Source organism: Leptonotus elevatus, chromosome 2, assembly GCF_054856555.1.
Source record: "Leptonotus elevatus isolate MCC_2025b chromosome 2, RoL_Lele_1.0, whole genome shotgun sequence".
NCBI lineage: Eukaryota > Metazoa > Chordata > Actinopteri > Syngnathiformes > Syngnathidae > Leptonotus > Leptonotus elevatus.
The window spans coordinates 16,182,276-16,202,275 of NC_141240.1; the positions used below are offsets into that span (position 1 = coordinate 16,182,276).

At 39.4% G+C, this 20,000-nt stretch overlaps 1 protein-coding gene and 1 long non-coding RNA gene across 2 annotated transcripts in view; both read left to right on the forward strand.

Annotated features, from left to right (window-relative positions):
• The first annotated feature begins 276 nt into the window (after positions 1-276).
• Positions 277-20,000, forward strand: part of klhdc8b (kelch domain containing 8B) — an 89,535-nt gene continuing 69,811 nt past the window's right edge. Inside the window, exon 1 of the mRNA XM_086066967.1 lies at positions 277-643. The gene's annotated coding sequence lies outside the window, so the exon portion shown is untranslated. The remainder of the gene's footprint in view (positions 644-20,000) is intronic.
• Positions 13,408-14,582, forward strand: LOC147178596 (uncharacterized). Its single transcript, XR_015094169.1, has 2 exons — positions 13,408-13,578; positions 14,273-14,582. It is a non-coding gene; the product is annotated as an uncharacterized LOC147178596 (long non-coding RNA).

Sequence of the window (20,000 nt, forward strand, 5' to 3'; positions counted from 1 at the left end):
GCCAACAACAGTAGGTCCTCTTTGTTCACTGCCATGTCGTTCGTAAAAGTGCTGCACTTCGGCTAGTAACAAGATGAATATTACATTTTATGTAAAATGTTTAACTTCCCTGTTAAGTTTAAGAACCTCTGAATTCTACAGTAAATGGCATAAGTGACTGCAGCGCCTACTTTGTCCGCATGAGGGCAGCAGCGGCCCTCCTGGTCATTGTAACTAGCTTCCCTCCTTTCAGATAAGTTACCTGATTTTGTTGGAGGCTAACGAAATGGACACAATTGAACTACATCCTGCGTTTCTGCATCTTGGGTGACAAATGTCTACGGGTGTGTCGCAGGGTCTAAATTGTCACTTGAGGACGGCGGAAGGTTCATCTTGCGTCAATTGTGCGCACTGGCGCGCGCCTCTGATGGAAGAGAGAGAGAGAGAGAGAGAGAGAGAGAGAGAGAGAGAGAGAGAGGGAATAGTAAGGAGGGGATCGGAGGGCAGCTGGATGGTATGAATGTGGCTGGAAACTGTTGGATGCCGGCGCTTTGCACGAGCCATAAACGGGCAGTTGAACGCTGAGAACATGTGACAAATTCGGTACCTGTGGACTGTGTGGCACTATCGCTGCACCTTCGGACCGATCTGCTCTGATAGAAAGGTACACATTTCTTTACACAACTTTACAGTCCATTTGAGCTTGTCTTTGCTTTTCAAATAAGAAACATTATGTTGTGAACACTCAGGACAGTAATTAGTTAGCACATGGAACATGTGCGCTTCTGGGGGGCGTTGCGGCTGGTTCTCAACTTCGAGTTCCAAAATGGCCATTGACGTGTTTTGTTTGTTTTTCTTTTAAGTAGAAAATGTTTTAGAGACAGAATCCCACTGGTTGTACACTCATCTAAAGATCATCTACAGTATATACATCCGATTTCAGTGGTGTGTCCATGCTGAGAGGTTTCTAATATTTAGACTTGATATGCTACTGGGCTGTGTTAATGAAAATAGAGTTAAACTTCCCAAGTCAAATCTTTTGTCCGATTTTGTCATTTCCAGTAACTTCAGTTCACTCTTTAAATACTGTAGTTATCTTTATAATAGCTGCCGTTAATATTTAATTGTACTTTTTGGCACTGTCGAGGCCACTCTTGTCCAATTAAAATTGAAAACTACAGAAACAAACTTATTTACTTGATTGAAGCACACCACTATTAGGGTAATATGTTTTTTTGTTTTTAAGACAACACATTTTATCTACCAAATTACATAATTCACATTAATTTGATTTCAGATGGCTTTGAAAGAGTGTTCTGTAGCAAAAAGAAAATATGGTACTGAGAATTTATAAACATTACATTTTTTAGCCCTCCTGTCCCCACACCTGCGCATTGTGCAAACTTTTAAATTATATTTTAAAAAAATTTGTATATCTTTCTGATGGTGCCAATCAAAGCCAAACATTATCGTCTTTATAAAGACTAGATTTTCATACATGGCTCTCATGAGATTGCAGTTTTTACAGTACATCACAGCTTTTGATATGCAGTTAAGAGACATTGTTCTCACTGTAAGTTGATATCAAACTGTACGTAAGGTTAACCAATACCATGAACTCAACATAGACCTTTTATCAATTTGTTATTATTTTATTATTTCCTTTGTTGTAGAACTGATGCAGTCTTATTATTGAAGTTGGCCAGTGATGTTGGTTTTGATTTCCCCCAAAACACTCTAAAAGGGTAGGCCCTACTTCATTTGCGCTGTAAACAAAGACAGTCTTTATGACTTTGTCCTTCATGCAACCCTTCTTAGTTAAGTTGTCTGTGCACGACATTGATTGCTTTTCCTTTCCTTAATCTTCGGTGTATTTGCAAGTAGGGCCCTTTTATTTGCAGTTTCCTCATTAAACCGAAATGTTTTGTCACTAATGGGCCAAAAGGTCATTGTCAGTCTATTTACCCAAAACCCAATTACCTTGTTTAGTTCACCACCTAAATTTTGTCATTGAGAGGTAAAGAACACAAACGATAAGGTTTCGATCATTGAGTCGTAGTTAAGTCACTGATAGAAATCATCATCATCATCATTATTATTATGAAAATTAACCCTAACCCAACATCAAAATGAAGGAAAGCAGAGTGTAAGTGGAGAAGTACTAAACTCTAAATACACTTTGAGCTGTACCAACATCTTTGTAATGCAAAACAAGGGGGGAGTTGTTAAGAGCTAGGCAGCAACAGTTTTCTGAAATCATTAGTAAGAACCTCGGCAAGTCGCACACTCCGCCTGATAAACTCATCAATTCCCCAAATCAAAAAACACCACAACTCCTCTCAACAGAAATGTAATGAATTTGTTTGCTATTTTAGTGCAAAAGTAGAATCCATCAGGTCAAATATTAGCACAAATAAGCAAAATCATAAAATGATGCAACAAAAAAACACCCCGGAAGAACTCAATTACTATGTCAGAATTTGATGCAATTTGTAAAAAAACAAAAACAAAACTGTAGCGGAAATGGTTCTGCAGCTAACCGGGCCCCATTTTTCATGCCCAGCGCAAGTCTAGTGCAAATCGGCGTCCAACTGTACTCATGGGTAGAGTTTTGGTCCTTTTGGTATTTTTTGGCACATATGCACTGTTGTGGGATGGAACACAGCTGACTCCCGGCCAATTGATGCAGCTCCCCTCAATTCGTTATAAAATCAGGGTGGTTAAGGCGTACACAGTGCTTTACTTTGTGAAAGCAGAAAATGATTTGCTGGGGTCTGTGCATGAGATTGACGTGATTTTGTCTCTCTGTGTGATCTGACACCCCCCCCCCCCCCTCCCAATCATAGTTGTGTCACGCAGATAAGGGGTGGACCCTTTTTATTCATTTTGGTCACTGATGGCATGGTGTTTTACTGCCCGACTTTAATACCCACTGATGCAGTGGTGTCAAAGTCCGGTCCTCGAGGGCCAGAGTCCTGCATATTTTAGAGGTTTCCCACGTTCAACATGGCTGATTCATGTTTAAGCTCATCAGCAAACTGCAGGAGCTTGATAATGATCTTGATCATTGAATCAGGTGTGTTAGAGTAGAGAAACCGGAATAAGTGCTATAGAAAATGGATGGATGTTTAATCAGATCTTGTTGGATCCCATTTGATTGTAAAGTGTACCTAATGAAGTGTCATGGGAATGTCATCGCTCAGTCTCCATGGTTACACATTCATTTGGGGGGGGGGGGGTAATACTGGGAAATGTAGGGTGATAGTGAAAGGATTTAGTGTTGTGTGTTGCTGCGTGATAGAGCAGATTTACGGATTACTGGAAAACTTGAAGGGAAAATTATTGCAACTGTTCTTTTATTTATTTTTTTTTTTAAACATGTGTACCATCTGCTGCTTCTGGATCACCATTTGAAAGGTCCAGTCTCATACCTGGAGAAGAAGCTACGCACCCCTCCCTCCCTCTCCAGTCCTAACACATGTGCTAATCAGCGTAATGAGGATCACAGCTGACGTGCGGCGTCTGGGCCTGTCTGTTCGGTTTCCAGGCAGGGTTGCGTGGTGCGTCGGCGGCTCTCGTGCCAGTGAAATGCCACCTTCAATCAGGAGGAAGGCGATGGATGACATTATGGAGTCATGCGGGACTTATAGGTCAAACGTGTTTTTATGGAGGGGCGCGTTATGTGGTTATAATGTATATGATAAGGGATGCCATTGCACAACAAAAAAAAATCATGATCCGTTAAGCTGACGGTTCGGTTCACATTGGAAACAAAAATGCAAAACAAAGTGAACAGGCATTTCAAATCAAACCTAATAGAGTTGGTGTGCATGCTGGGAGTTTTTGTCGGCACTTACAGCGTATGTACATGTCGTATTGAAAATGGACGCCATAGTGTCTTAAAATGTGATCATGCGTTTCATATTCATCCTACACATGAATAAACACACAGAGGCCAACTTTGCAGACGTCAACCTGGGTGCTTGAATGTGGAATGGAGCCAATTTTCCTATCCGAGGATGAAGTGGGACGCATTCAGTGGACATTTTGGACGTTCTAAGCTGCCGAGGCTGACTTTTACATCAGCGTGAGTTGTCTGAATGAGAGCTTTGCAATAAGGAGAGAATATGCAGAAGAAATCTTCTAGTTTTATCAGATTGGCATCTATGCATCCATTTTCTATAGCGCTTGTCCTCATTGGGTTCACTGACGAGCTGGAGTCTACCCCAGCTGGTGGTGGACCTGTGGCGGGTTACAGCCAGCCAATCGCAGAGCACATATATCATTCATCAAAGTCTAACTCTTCAGACAATGAATTGTCAAATACCATTTCAGAAATATTGGATTTGTTCTGATAGAAGATCAACTTGGTGTCACCTCAGTTTATACTCACAGCTACTGGAGCCACATTTGCATGATAATTTATGAAAGAGTGAAATAGCATGCTGGATGTTGACATATTTCTATACGAAGTAACTAATGTTGCTTGGCATTTTCGCTCAGCAGTGGAATTTCTCAGTGTTCAAATGCAACCCACGTTTCTGTCATTATGACTTAGAATGAAGAGTGTGGTAACAACTTTAAACCTTATAGCTAAAAAAAATACAGCAAAAAATGTATACAAATCGTAGCTAAAGAATAACCACTACAAAATCCTATTGATGTCATAATGGCTTGTAATAAGGAGAATTATTTCTCTGTCATTGCAATGTCAACACAAGATCACATACTTTTTCTGCTGGGCAAAATTATTATTATTATTTCTTTTTTTTTTGTGCTGATTTTGACTCTTTTCCCACATAAGAGCAACATGGATTTATTTATTTTTTACTTGGGGGGGGGGGGTACCTAATGTTTTTAGTTGTTATAGTGGACACCAGGAGAATATGGCTTACACGTGTTGTAAACTTACCAAGCTGATATGCAACATTTTTAACATGAACATCATGCAAATCAACCTGCGATTGTAATTGGTTAGTTCAGATCCAATCATGAACCAGAAGTGTTGACATCATCCAAATTATGCATTTTATTGGTTTAGACACGCGGAAATGTCATGTCCACTGGGACCATCTATAAGTCTGAAGGGGTTAAGTAGTCTGTAATACTGGTGTAGCCTACCAGCCAGGAGACCTCTTTATGTTATGTTACCAAAGCCCCCCCCCCCCCCCCCCCCCACCCACACACATTTCTGCAGATATTTAATTGTAAGTTTTCATGGGACAACACTGAAGAAATTACATTTTGACACAAAGAAAAGTTGGTCAGTGTACAGCTTAGGCTATATAACAATAAATGTATTCTCTCAAAATACAGCCATTTGCTCCCAAAAATGTATAAATATGTTTGTCCCAAAATGTTTTAAGTATCCCAAAGACGTATTTATGTATTTTTTGTATACTACAGCATACAGAAGGCTTGGGTGCAGCCTCTCAACTGCAAAGAACGGTTTAAGAAATGGTAGTTATTACACAAACGGCCAGCAGGTGGCAGCAGAGCAAAAGAGATCAACCAGGGCCATGTTGAAAAAAGCTCATTACATTTCTAAATAGATTTGTGAATAATGATGAAATATGATGAAACTGAGCTATACTATAATGCTATTTGCTGCATAACGGAAATATACTTTTTCCCTGTTGAAAGAAGAGATTCTAATTTTTCTTTTGGTACGTTCCATGATTTTATAGCAATAGAACACAGTATTCTGTGGGCCTTGCAAAATCAGTCAAAATCCAGTAAAACAGCCAGGAGTGAAGGGGATTGCTTCTGTGAAAATGGCTGGGAGTGAATGAGTTAATAGCTAACCCTCTGGCAACAAATGTGAGTACACACCTAATTGAAAGTGACAATGTTTTGTGTGGCCACCATTATTTTTCCAGCACTGTCAACTCTCTTGGGCATTGAGTTTAACATGGCTTTACAGGCTGCCACTGAAATCGCCATCCGTTCCTCTATGACAACATCACAGAGCGCTGACTTTATGCTCCACCACCTTCCATTTGGGGAATACCCCATTATGTCTGGAAACACACTTGGCCATTTCATCACCATGACCCTCAGCTTCTCTAACAAGGCAGTGGACATTTTGGAGCTGTGGTGGTGGTCATTATCATGTTGGAACACTGCCCTGTGGCCCAGTTTCCAGAGGGAGGGCATCATGCTCTGCTTCAGTATGTCATAGTACATGTTGGCATTCATGGTTCCCTCACTGAACAGTTGCTCCTCAATGCAGTCAGCACCCATGAAGCCCAAGACCAGGACACTCCCCACCACCAAATCTGACTGTAGGAAAGACACATTTGTCTTTTTACTCCTCAACTGGTTGCCACCGCACATGGCTGACACTATCTGAAACATCCATCCATCCATCCATCCATCCATCCATCCATCCATCCATCCATCCATCCATCCATCCAGCCATCCAGCCATCCAGCCATCCAGCCATCCAGCCATCCAGCCATCCAGCCATCCATTTTCATGCTTGCAAGACACACTTGTCTACTCCACACCTGGTTGCCACCACACACACTTGACACCATCGGAACCAAACCAAAATCAGACCACAGGACATGGTTCCAGTAATCCATGTCCTTGGTTTAGTTTGTCTTCAGCAAACTGTTTGCGAGCTTTCTTGTGCATAATTTTTAGAAGAGACGTCCTTCATGCAATTTGATGCGCTGTGCGGCGTACGGTCTGAGCACTGATAGCCTTAAACACATAGGACAAAACACAAAAGTATAATATATATATAAAGAAAAAATATATATATAAAGAAAACAAATCCAAATCATTCTGTTGCTATGTAAAAAGGTTTGTGTCCTCAATCTAATACGTGCTTGAGTGAGGCATCAGGACCACGACTCATAACTTCCTAGCAAATCCACATCTGAATGGCTGAAAAAACAAAAACAAAACGAAGGTTAAAAAGGGGCTAAGTCCAAATCTGGTCTTAACTCCAATTGAGATGACAGTTAGTGTTTAAAAAGCCTCCAGTTTGACTGAGATAAAACAATTCTGCGAAGAAAAGTGGTCCACAATTCCTCCATGATGCGAAAGATTTATGACCACTTACCGCAAAGGTTTCATTTCAGTTATTGCTGCCAAGGATGGCAAACAGTTATTACATCCAGGGGGCAATTACTTTTTCACATGGGGCCAAATCGGTTTGGATTTTCCCCTTTAAATAAATAAAACCGTCATTTAGAAACCATTTTATATTTACTTGGGTTGTCTTTGAAAGAGGTTAGCACAATTAGCTACATTCAATGGCATGACTTCTTTCTGTGACTGACTGTGGATATTCATCGCAGGTCAGTATACCAGCGAACCATCGGCCGAATCGTCCCTCTTCCATACAACAACAGCATTTAATTTTCAAGTGAATGCTCTCTCGCTTTTCAAATTTCCCACAGGGCGCGTCTGCATTTAAACAACACGCTCAGGTCCGTGCATGCTACTTCTCAACTGTGCTTCAAAGTCCTTGTCCTCCAATCAAACGTCCCCTGGCCCTCGAGACTGTAGATGGAGATATTATGCAGGAAATCAAATGTGTAGATGAAAAACATCCAGCTTCTGTGTGCATTAAAGGACTCATTGCTGCCGTAAAGTGAATTTCTCAAATTAAAGCAGTAAAAAATTGTAGTGTCGGAATTATGTAGCTATGACATACAGATTTTGGAGGATCTCACCTTTTGCAGCTTTGTATGACGACCGGCTTGCACTTTAACGCTGTGAGAAATTTAAGGTGGGGGACATAAGATTGTTTGGCTGTGTGACACATGCCCGCCACTCGGAATGGTGGGCTTTGTCTCGACTTTGCCAGAGGCACAGCGATGCGTCAGTTCACGGCAACCGTGTGCCCGTTGATGGCTTCGTGTGAGCGCTGCCACCACAAAATACGCGCTTGAGTTCAGGGCAACGTGACGCTGCGATAAAACCTGACAAAATATGGCTGACAAGGATGACTTTGCAAATGAAAAATCAAGTCACAAGGCTGCTGTACATACAGATCGAGCCGATAAGTTGACTCACTGCTGAGTGTGTTGACATGCAGCCTTCAATAAATCAATCAATGGTTTGCATTGATGTATCAATCTATCGATGTTGAGTTTTGGCCTTAAAACAAACGTGAACAGTTGTTGCTTGGGTTGTGAATAGCATTTTAACACTTTCATACACATTAGACTTCTGTTGTAATGTCTTCTTATGTGGCTGATGTGCTGAGGTTTTTCCAGGTTCATACTGTACCCCCCCCCCCTTTAAAGGGGCAGAGCTTGAGCTTTTCCCCTCCACCTTGCTTATGTTGACCTGCCAGGCATCCCATTCTCTCTCCCCCTGTTGGTTATTGTCAGGGTTGGGAGGGTTACAAGTTACCTGCTAATTTTTTTTGTTAGTAACGTAATCCAAGTACCATAATATTAAAGTAATGTAACTGGATTACTTTTAGATTACTCCAATATTGAGTATGCTCATGAAGACAAAATAAAAACAAATATCACCACAATATATCTTCTATTCAATGTGCCCTTGCTATTTGCGGCTGATTGGGACCCGGGCAGCCTACAAATAGCAAAAATCTTAGTGTAATTAAAAAGCATGTAGGCTATTGATTGATTGATTGATTGAAGGCCATATCCTGTTTTCGAACTGTCACTGAAAGCAACCACACATCAACTGCAAAATGAACTTTTATCCCAGTCACAAGTTTAGCCGTGTATATGTTGTGTATGATGTTTAAATAGTGAATTGGTGGGAGGAAGATTTGTTTGGAAGGTGTGACTCACATTATGGTTGTAGGCTAGCGGGCTAGCGAGCAAGAAGCTACAGCGCGTAGCATGCCGCTGGACTCTCAGCTCAAACTTTCGCTCCGAGTAAGTTCCAGTGAATACCGGTCGCCATTTGCTCCTCCCGTCCGTGAAGCTTTTTCAAACTGTCCGCGTGTGGAGGACACGACTGGTCAGTTTGTTCGTCCCCACCGCCTGGTTATTGTTTATCATTTATGAGAAATATTTAGCTACAGTATTTCTATAGCAATGGTGTCCAAACTCGGTCCTCGAAGGCTGGAGTCCTGCAGGTTTTGGATGTTTCTCTGTAGTAAATGTATGTAAAATACATATAGATAAGATAAAATAATGCCCATGATCCAAAACCATCATTCCCCCATTTCATCATAGCTCTGCATCCATTTGACTTATACCAGCACAGACACACGTTTAGACTGCAAGTGGAAAAAAAAAAGAGTAGGGTCAGATAACCAACCAGTCGGCTGAGACGCCCCGCTGCTGGTTGCCTAGCAGCCATCACATGCTGAGGCTGCGCTGGTAAAGAGGGCACACAGCTTGGACCAGCTGAGTTGAACTTTGTAAAATTGGGTGGTGGCCCTCATTAATGGTATTCTAAAAGATGAAATGTTAGCCTGTGACCCTACTAAACAAGTAATTAGTAATCACAAAACACATTCAAAAGACCTGATATGGCTGCCACCTACCACAACAGTTCTGTCCCAGATAATGATCATTCTAATTTGTCACCGATAGTACACCAACAATGAATCACCATCATCAATTCTAAACAGATTTTTAGAATACTATACACGGTCAATAACAAAGTAGCAACAATAAAAGATAAGAACAAAGAATAAGAGTAAAAGTTATTTTTTTTTAGTGTTGTTCCGTGAGTTTATTCTAATGTAATATATATGCCTTAATTTCCTTAAGAAAATTTGGGAAAGCTGACCCATGTACATGTGTATGTATTTAGCAAAGCATTTGCGCACTGTATGTGCTGGATGTCAGAAGCTAATGTTGTTAGCAAAAGCTAATCTGTGCTAACACGGCAGCCTGTTCTTACCGTTTGTAGACATGATAGTGCTTCAATGTACTGTCGTCCTGCCAGTGCTTGAAAACGCCAGATCTTTGCTAGGTCGTGTGGAGACACTTGGCGTGGTATCATGTTATTTATGTAAATATACAATTAAACAGTACACAGCTAGCTCATTGGCTGACAGTCATATTTCAGAAATAAGCAGGTAGCAAAAGATTTATTTGGTAGTTTAGCACTTGATGGGCTGGGAGGCACACCAGAGACCCAACTTTTTACAAGCAATTAAAAAAAGTCAATGTTCCATAATATGTCCCCTTTAAAACTCTCCAAGGGGTCTAAAAATTCAAGCAAACATCTTCATTATCACCTCCTGTCATTTTTTAAATTACATCGCATTGGCTGCCATGTAGACAGTCAATGCTGCCAGCCTAACGTATTTGGCACCACCTTTCATTTTTTTCTTCCCCACAACCCTCCTAGACCTTCTGTTTGTTTCTTTTTCTTTTCTTTTTCATCATCTATCTTCCCTAGTGCTGTTTCCTCTTTTTAATTTAGTGTTGCCTCCCATCCATTTAAGGAATTACGCTGCTAGGAAGCTGCCGAGCCACGTGGGGAGAACGTAGCGGCGTGTCCCCACATGGCCTTTCGTGGCTCATACCGCAGAGTCAGCCATAAAGCAACATAGCAAGATATACTGTGACAGATTGGGTCCGAGTGAAGGCAAGATAAGAAAGACCAAATGTTTACTCTCCAGAAAGAAGTGAATCAAAGGTTGGACGAGGAAGGTTTAAGTGAAACATCTTTTTCATGTAGCTAGCTGTATACACAAAAACCTTATATAAAACCATCACTGGGAAAAATATGACAAGGTAGTGAACGCCACATGCACGGTCACCCTGGCCTTATACAAACAACAATTCAAATTTTGGATTTGTACAATCGAAACTGTCCCAATATTGTAATATTGGCTTGGCAATAAAGCGCCTCATTAACACGAATAGTACTTTTTACATAAAAAGATTACAATCTTTCCAAAATTCCAATACATATAAATAGATGGATGTACTATCTTAATGGGAACACTTATGCCTGCATGAGCACAATTAGTTTTTGTGTATTAGTCTGTGCAGGATGGAGCAGAATTGACTCATTTGATTTTAAATAGACACGCTCCATTAACACATAATCGTATGATTTCCACGTTTGTTTATCAGTGATAAACCTGGCATGGCAAGTATTTAATATATTGTCCAAATCATTTTTGTAATTTGAGGAGACCTGACTGAACTTCCATTACTGAAGGTTTAGAATTATGTATATATGAGAGGCAAGAAGAGGGCATTTCCATACTTTAAAGAATGAAAGAAAAATCTTGTACGTATAAGAATTATTGGAGGCTATTGAGCCTATTGAAGAAGCTTGATCACATCTAATATATCAAATACGGAAATGGTCCTCTATAAAAGATAATAATATTTAGTTTTGAAGTAGTAGATAGGCCTTATAGATAATATATCTAACTGAATAAGGCAACCACATTTCGTTCAACTTTATCCAGTCCCGTTTTATGAGGTTTGCCACCTATTCTTTTCTCAATCATTTTATGAGACTTGACTGATTGACTCCTTCAGGAGTAGCATCACTTTTCACAACTCATATTACAACCTGTCTTTTCTTCACCACTCCAAAGCTTTGATGTTGCAATATGACCTACTTTATTGTTTCCTCTGCTTTACTAAGCGAATGCATATTTTATTTCGCACCGGCATTATTTGTCCTGTCTGTTGTGTGAGAACAACTGTGAGCTCCATGTTACTCCCATCCCTCAGCATTATTGCACAAATGAAAGAACAAGTGAGACCAATGGCTAAGTAGGCCATGACCTGTGGCATGTGACCCTGACCCTGCTGTGGATTAAAACTCGGATTGATTTGTGGTATTACCAAACAAACAGATGGAGTCAGAACACTGCAGTCTTGTGTTATTGACTGTCGTGCACAGCGAGTACATCGACGTCCATGCTTGCTTCTACGTGCACGCAGAGGCTCATGCATGCTTTGTGTGTAAAATGACATCTGCCCACACGCATTCTCTTTAGCCTCCAGTAATACATTCTGTCCTGTTTGAGGATCCAATTCAAGCATTTAGCATATAATATCTATTTCCTTCATAGCAGTGCTTCTTATTTATTTTTTGCTACGCCCAGAGAAAAATAAAAATAAAATAATTCGTGTCTCCCAAACTTTCCACCGCGGTGGTAAATAGTATAATTTGTCAATAAATTTGTTGTATGTACACCTCTGGAGAGAAGCTAATACTCCTTTCTGACGATGAAAGCGCCGCTGCCACCTACTGTAGTGGATGTGCAATTACACTTTATTGTAGTAAGAAAAAAAAAATCATGTTCCTTGGGGTCGCATCTCACTACACTAAGCCCCTCCCAATCAGAGAAACATAAAATGCAGCTCATTACACAAAGTATTATTTAAGTAACGGGGTTGTGGTAAATACAAATGGTTTGTTAGTTTTTGGTTGGATAATATTTCTGTTTGCCAATGTTGACGCTGCATGTGCCATATCCACAGACACTAACTACAGTACAGTACCTCGAATTATGTCGTACGCTGCCTACGTCGTTTCACACATGCACTTACTCACCCACATACAAAATAAAAAAAATAAAAATAAAAAATAGAGCAATGATGATGACATGTCAAATCAATAAAATTACCGAATGAACAATACTGAGCTCTAAAGAAAAATAATAATAAATACAAATAATTTAAAAGAAAAGGAAATGCATAGATTGGCGTCTCATTTCAATATAATACAGTCATACCATCCCAAGATTTTGGAAGGGTGCAACATTTCGGCAGCATAACATTTTAAAAGAAAACATTAAATTATAACTAAATGGAATAAATAGTGCTGTTCCTAATTAAAAAGGAATTCATAATATCAAAGGCGGCCTGGTCTTCTCGTTTTGCACACACAAATCAATGCAAGCCCTGAACAAAGAATAATGTCATCGGTTCTTTATGGAGGTAAATTTGGTGCAAAACTAACTTGTGCAAAAAATTTGTACCTGTAGAAAAAAGTTTAAATTTGTATCTGTAAAAGTCGTGATTTGTATCTTTAAAAAAAAAATGTGTGCCTGTAAAAAAAAAATTGTATCTGTAAAAGAAATTTGTACCTGTAAAAAAAAAATGTGTATGTGTAAAACAAATTTGTATCTGTAAAAACAAATTTGTACCTGTAAAAGTCATGATTTGTATCTGTACAAAATTTTTTTTGTACCTGTACAAAAAGTATAAATTGTATCTGTAAAAGTTGCGATTTGTACCTGTAGAAATGACAACTTGTAGTCAAAGAAGTCGCCACTAGGAGTCACAAGTGGGTTTTCTGCTGCTGTTCAGTGACGTGAGTTTTGCCCCATTCGTCGCGCTACAAATGGAGCAAAACTAATTTGTACTTGTAGAGCGCCGTGATTTGTACTCGTAGAAGAAGAGGGCGGGCTCTGGAGGATTTGGGCGGGCTAAAGCTCAATCTCATTGGTTGAGCGAACGACCGTGGGTTGAACTCAAATGACGCCCATAAATCCGCAATTCCAAACAGAGTAGCCACACTAGTTTACGCGTCATTTTGGAAGAAGAGGACGTCCCAGGCGTGAAAATGTCAACATGGTTCAATATACGAACACCGTGTGGAACAGCTTAAACGTTGGTTGACATGCAGAGCACTCCAAGTGGGCAGAAAGAAAGAAGTTTTAGTATGAAGGTAAGATTTATTGTACGAACATAGCTCGTAATCCGGTGCTAGCTAGCTAGCTCATCTCATGTTGTTGTCACGAAAACTGAACACATTGAAGTCACGATTTGTATTTCAAGATTTGAAGCCTACCAGTGTAAACATACGATCAATAGCTTGTACCTGTAAAAAGAAAAGTGGACAGTACTCAGCTACTTGTATTTGACTAACATTATATTCAAGCATCTGTACTCTTACTATCATAATAAAATGAAAACAAAACGTTTTTTACTGCGAGTGGATCTTTAAGCCGCTACAGGTATTTTAACCTCAACCCTTTACCGTCTGTATTTAATCAATTCATTTCAAATATTATAATTTATTGATAAATGTCAATATTTTTGCAATGTATGCTTTGCAAACAGTTAAAATAAAAGGCTCTTACACTTTTAAACGTACACATTTGCTTTCAACACTGAAGCCAAATAAAAATAATGCAAATGGGAATGTTTATAAACAATGTCTGTGTCTATCAGTATTACCACAATTTCTGATATTAAGATGTGACAAAATCTTAGTTTTTTTCCTGGCTAACAAGATAAAGCTAAACATTTAACTGATTACGTATAATGTCAGTGGCTGTGTTTTGATAATGACACAGCTAGGAAGCTATGATTATTTTTTATTGTATGAATATTCTGACCCAACCATTCTATTCGCACAGATGCCAGCATGCAGTCAATCAAAGCTACTTCTTGATCAATCGCTAGACGGTGGCACATGGTGTGACGTCAAACCTGCTTCAAAGTGGCTGTGAAGTCCAACAAATGAGAATCCTTGATACACTGGTTACTGTTCTGAGAGAATTTCACTACAAACACCTTTGGGAAAGTGAAGAAATTATGCTTTCTAAATGTCTTCCAATTTTGAGTTTGAAATGTTGCAGGAGTACAATTTAATCCATATTGAGAGTTATTTGAAATAGTCAGATCAAATAACAACATGTATCATTCAATAAACAAGATTGTGCATCATTTGAAATGTTTTATTTGATGTCCAGAAGAGCCGTTTCTGCATCCATCCAAGACGAGAACAGTATTCTTCTCACAAACAGAACAAAAGTTATTGATGGAGCTGTTTGAGGAATTCAAGACTCACCAAAAAAGGCAATACTGCTGCTATCACTAAGACGAGGGAAATATGATTGGCAAAAAAGAAAAGAAAAAAGCAGACAGACTAAATATATAAGTTATAATTGTTTCATGTTAGATGTGTATTTCACATTAATCGTGTTATTAATTATTGATTTAATGTAAAGCACCTCGAATTGACCTACATATTCATTCTTCACGGTTACATCTCAACAGTAGCCAAAAGCGATCATGGCAGCAAGTGGGCAAGTAGCCTATAACAATATATATAAAAAATAAGACTAAATAGGTGTTGCCCATTATTGTAGCCACCAGAAAAAAAGACACCACTGCCACAGGTAGATCTGCAAAATAATTTTCCATAATCCAGTTTGATGGAATACCCCCAGGTGTCATCTCCTGTCTCTTGGCTGCTTTCTGATGGAGTGCGTCATCCTTTTCACTGATGCTTCAGCAGTGTCTCCAGCAGTTGTCTCCACCTTTTGAGCAATATTTTGAAATATATGAGATTCTCATTTAATTAAAAATAAATAAACTAACATTTGACCTAGTTACTTTTGTTAAAGTAGCTGCGTGACAGTGACACTGCTCACATCTTAGTAATACAGATAGACTGGCATTTCAAAAGCAGAATAGCCAATATTTAAATAAGAGTAATGTTACATTGGAAAATGTAACTCAAGTAGAAATTAAAAGCGCAGAAAAAATACTTGCACAAATATTTGAGTACTGTGAGTGATGAGTAAACTAAGAGTGTAAGAGCAAAATACTGACATTTATCAATAAATTATAATATTTGAAATAAAATGATTAAATACAGAGGATAAAGGGTTGAGGTTGAAATACCTGGAGCGGCTTAAAGATCCACTCGCAGTAAAAACGTTTTGTTTTCATTTTATTATGATAGTAAGAGTACAGATGCTTGAATATAATGTTAGTCAAATACAAGTAGCTGAGTACTGTCCACTTTTTTTTTTACAGGTACAAGCTATTGATCGTATGTTTACACTGGTAGGCTTCAAATCTTGAAATACAAATCGTGACTTCAATGTGTTCAGTTTTCGTGACAACAACATGAGATGAGCTAGCTAGCTAGCACCGGATTACGAGCTATGTTCGTACAATAAATCTTACCTTCATACTAAAACTTCTTTCTTTCTGCCCACTTGGAGTGCTCTGCATGTCAACCAACGTTTAAGCTGTTCCACACGGTGTTCGTATATTGAACCATGTTGACATTTTCACGCCTGGGACGTCCTCTTCTTCCAAAATGACGCGTAAACTAGTGTGGCTACTCTGTTTGGAATTGCGGATTTATGGGCGTCATTTGAGTTCAACCCACGGTCGTTCGCTCAACCAATGAGGTTGAGCTTTAGCCCGCCCAAATCCTCCAGAGCCCGCCCTCTTCTTCTACGAGTACAAATCACGGCGCTCTACAAGTACAAATTAGTTTTGCTCCATTTGTAGCGCGACGAATGGGGCAAAACTCACGTCACTGAACAGCAGCAGAAAACCCACTTGTGACTCCTAGTGGCGACTTCTTTGACTACAAGTTGTCATTTCTACAGGTACAAATCACAACTTTTACAGATACAAATTTATAGTTTTTGTACAGGTACAAAAAAATGTTTTTGTACAGATACAAATCATGACTTTTACAGGTACAAATTTGTTTTTACAGATACAAATTTGTTTTACACATACACATTTTTTTTTACAGGTACAAATTTCTTTTACAGACACAATTTTTTTTTTTACAGGCACACATTTTTTTTACAGATACAAATCACGACTTTTACAGATACAAATTTAGACTTTTTTCTACAGGTACAAATTTTTTGCACAAGTTAGTTTTGCACCAAATTTACCTCCATAGTTCTTATTAGTTGAGGCTGAAGGGGTGACGCATGAAGTGAGCAAGATTGCACCACAATAGAAAATGTTGTGTCTAAATCTCAGCTCTCATCTTCAGCGCGCAGTTTGCATGTTCGACTTACACAATTCAGCACCAAATTGTGTGTTGTTAAGATGCTGTCCCTTTTGGATATACTTGTGTTCTGTTGCAAGAAAGTTTCAGACAACATGACAGCGTGTCGGGACTGTGAGTTTGATACATGGGTTTGCCAGCCTTGATGGCGATGGATGACACGAGCGGTGATCAGATGACTCAGGTCGGGAATTGATGCATGATGGCTGCGCATTGTTGAAACACAAGGAAAGATGTACTGGTAATAGTCGTGCATGTTTTTCTATTAGATCCGACTTTTTCGCTGGAGTCACTCAGTTTGAAAGGGAGGGATTGAATTCAAATGAATTGCTTTTGAATTGAGTGTAGCGCTCTGTCTCACATTTAACACATTTCATGGAAACAAGCAGTGTGGGCTTTCAAAAGCATTAGTGAAGTGTGCCTTTGTCGGTGATTGTCAGTGGGGCCGTCTCCCCGGCGACAGACAGTGGAGCAACTGATTGGACGCTCAACCTCGGGGTCATGCCGTTGCCTCTTGGTGGCGCAGATGGGAAACGTTAGCCTAACAGGGAACAATTCCATCTCGAGTGGCCATGCGATGAAGCCAGAAGATGACATTTTGTTTTGCTGTTGTGTACCTCGTGACTGGCCATTTTGCATATCTCCCTTTTTCATTTCTGGTAGCTTAATGCATCCTCCCCACAATTTTCTGCCGCAGTTGTTTGTTTGCTATTCTGTCTTTGTGTTGCCATGTGGGCGATGTTGTACAAAATCATTCACGTGTATTAGAAAGTCCTCTCAGTGGAGTTGAAGCTGCCAAGTCCATATCAAGAGCTGTTTTGCAAACCACTGTGAATTATTCTAAAAAATAAAAAAAATAAAAAATCACCCAGACCTGCACAATTTACATACATTAATTTAATCCTGTTGACATAATACAGGTGTGTTGTGTCAAAATATACACAACAGTAACTGACAAATCCAAAAATACAACTGTTGATTTTAGAATTAATGCTAATTATTTACTAATCCCCTTGTATAAACAAAACACACCACCGTGAAAATCCAATGCGTCGTCAAACCATAAAAAGAAAGGAATACTGATCACTAAACCAACGGTTTTTTTTTTCTTTCTTTCTGATTAACAGATGTCTACTAATGCTGTCTACATATTCTGGTCATTATTTTGACATTTTAGTTCATGTTTGTTGAAAGCTTGAATTTGTGTGGCGCCATCTTCAGGTGAAACACAATTTGGTTGTTTGTTCTCTCATTGGACGAGAAGTGATTTACGACATCACTTGCACAATATGATCGCTCTGCCACCCACCGGCTCGGCCCCGTACATGCCTCCTCAAACGCCTCCTTAGCGATGTTGTAGTAGCATTTTGCAAACCTCTTTATACCCATTTTTAGGTTAGTGAGCATTTGGTTCGTTTTTTTTTATTTTTAGCATAGCTTGTCATAGTATCGAAATTATTTCGATACTATTTTTCACTGCTGCTGTCAATCACAGCCAGACCACGCCCAACCCTCACCCCATTCGCAAGCCCAACGGTCCTCCAGGCAACATCTCCTTTGAGTGCCATTTTCAAATATTATTGAGGGGTGGAGCAAGAGTCTGCCTTCCTGTTGAGTTACACTTTAAAAATACATTCTTCTTTCATTTATTAGCCAAATTGTACTGAGCAGCCAGGACAAATATGTGTGTGCACCACTTTTCCTCATATTCTTCTCTTAGCCATCTTGCACTGCAATTACCTTCATGATTTATGTGAAGAGCTAACTAGTGGTTGTGTAATCAGGCAGCTGTTAATTATATTGGGAAAAGAAATGATCATCATCAAAATAAATAGGATGTGTTCCTTCCTCTCCCCAAGTGTACCTCATCACGGTTATGCTGCCGACAGGGAACAAACTGCCCTGCCTCGGTTTAATTTGATCATGTAGCCAATTACAACAGGTTGTTGCTATGAAACATGTAACGCGATTAGTTACGCAAGTTTAAAATTGACATCAAGTTACAGTCTGATACTGTATTTTCCAAATGATGTATTTGGCTCATGTTTGGTTTTAAGATTGTGCTTCTGTATCTTTTCCCCTTTTCGGTGGTATTTCAGTGGTTGCTATGGTCACAGTCACCCGTCAACCTTTGGCAGAAAGTTGGAGAAGGTTCAGTCCTAAAGCAGACGGCGTTATGTCCTGCATCCTTCTCTTCCAGTTGGGCCTGTCATCGTGTTTACCCTGGAAATGATGCAGACTGTGGCGGCACGGGGATCCCTCCTTCTGTTCTAAAATACCTTTTGGGATCATGTGGAGTTATGCCGACATCCGAATACTTCCGACTCGGGGTGTGAATTGACTAGTAGCTTGCGATTCGATCTGTATCACGATTTGATTTGATACCGATTAATCTTGATACCAATCGATAAGTCAATTATTATTTTTTAAAACTAAAATTTAGAAAATATTAATCAGTAAACTTGTACATGTTCAATGTAAGATTTGTACGAAAATGTACTTCAGGTTTATAACTGAGCGACTATATTTAACAAACAGGTTAGAATCCGTTTCATGTTTGAACAGCACTGAAATAAAATCGTATGGCTTAATGTTCCATTAATGTAACATTTTTCCATGCTTAAAGTGTGAAACCTAACCCTAAGTAAGACGTTTTTTTTTTATTTATATTTCCATCAAAAATTGATCTTTAAAAATCGATATTTTGCAGAATCCTACTTCAGACAGGACACAAATCTCCCAAAGCGCTCCAGTGTGATCAGGCTCAGACATGTTGGATTATGTAACGCAAGTAAACCAAAGCGTTCCCCTCTAGCCACATACTGTATGTGATGAAAAGTCCTGATAAAAGATGAAATAAGTGCCTCATATCAAATAAGAATCTGTGGTGATGCTGTGATATGATTATATGCAGATCACAGCATCGCGAGTTAAAGGGGGAAAAAAACGAATTTATGCTCTTAAACAGATATCAGTGAGGCCTTTTCTCTGTGTGGGTGGAGGTAAATGTGCATGTTTGCATGGCAACCAGACTTGAAGGCTGCTCGCCACATCATTTTGCTCCTCTTTTGCTTTTAACATGATGCGTTGTGTAATGTGATTTGAGAGAAGATACAGTATGTCTTTAAAATTGGACAGAATCAACAGCCAGTCACTGTCTTGCATTTGAGGAAAAGCTGTGCAATGCCACCACAAATCAGATTTTTGTAGGAATCTCAATTTGTAGGTCAGTAGGAAGGCACCTTCTTTCTGCTCTTGTTAAGTCAAAGATACCCGTATTGAATTTTAATGACAACAATGAGGTCATTATGAGA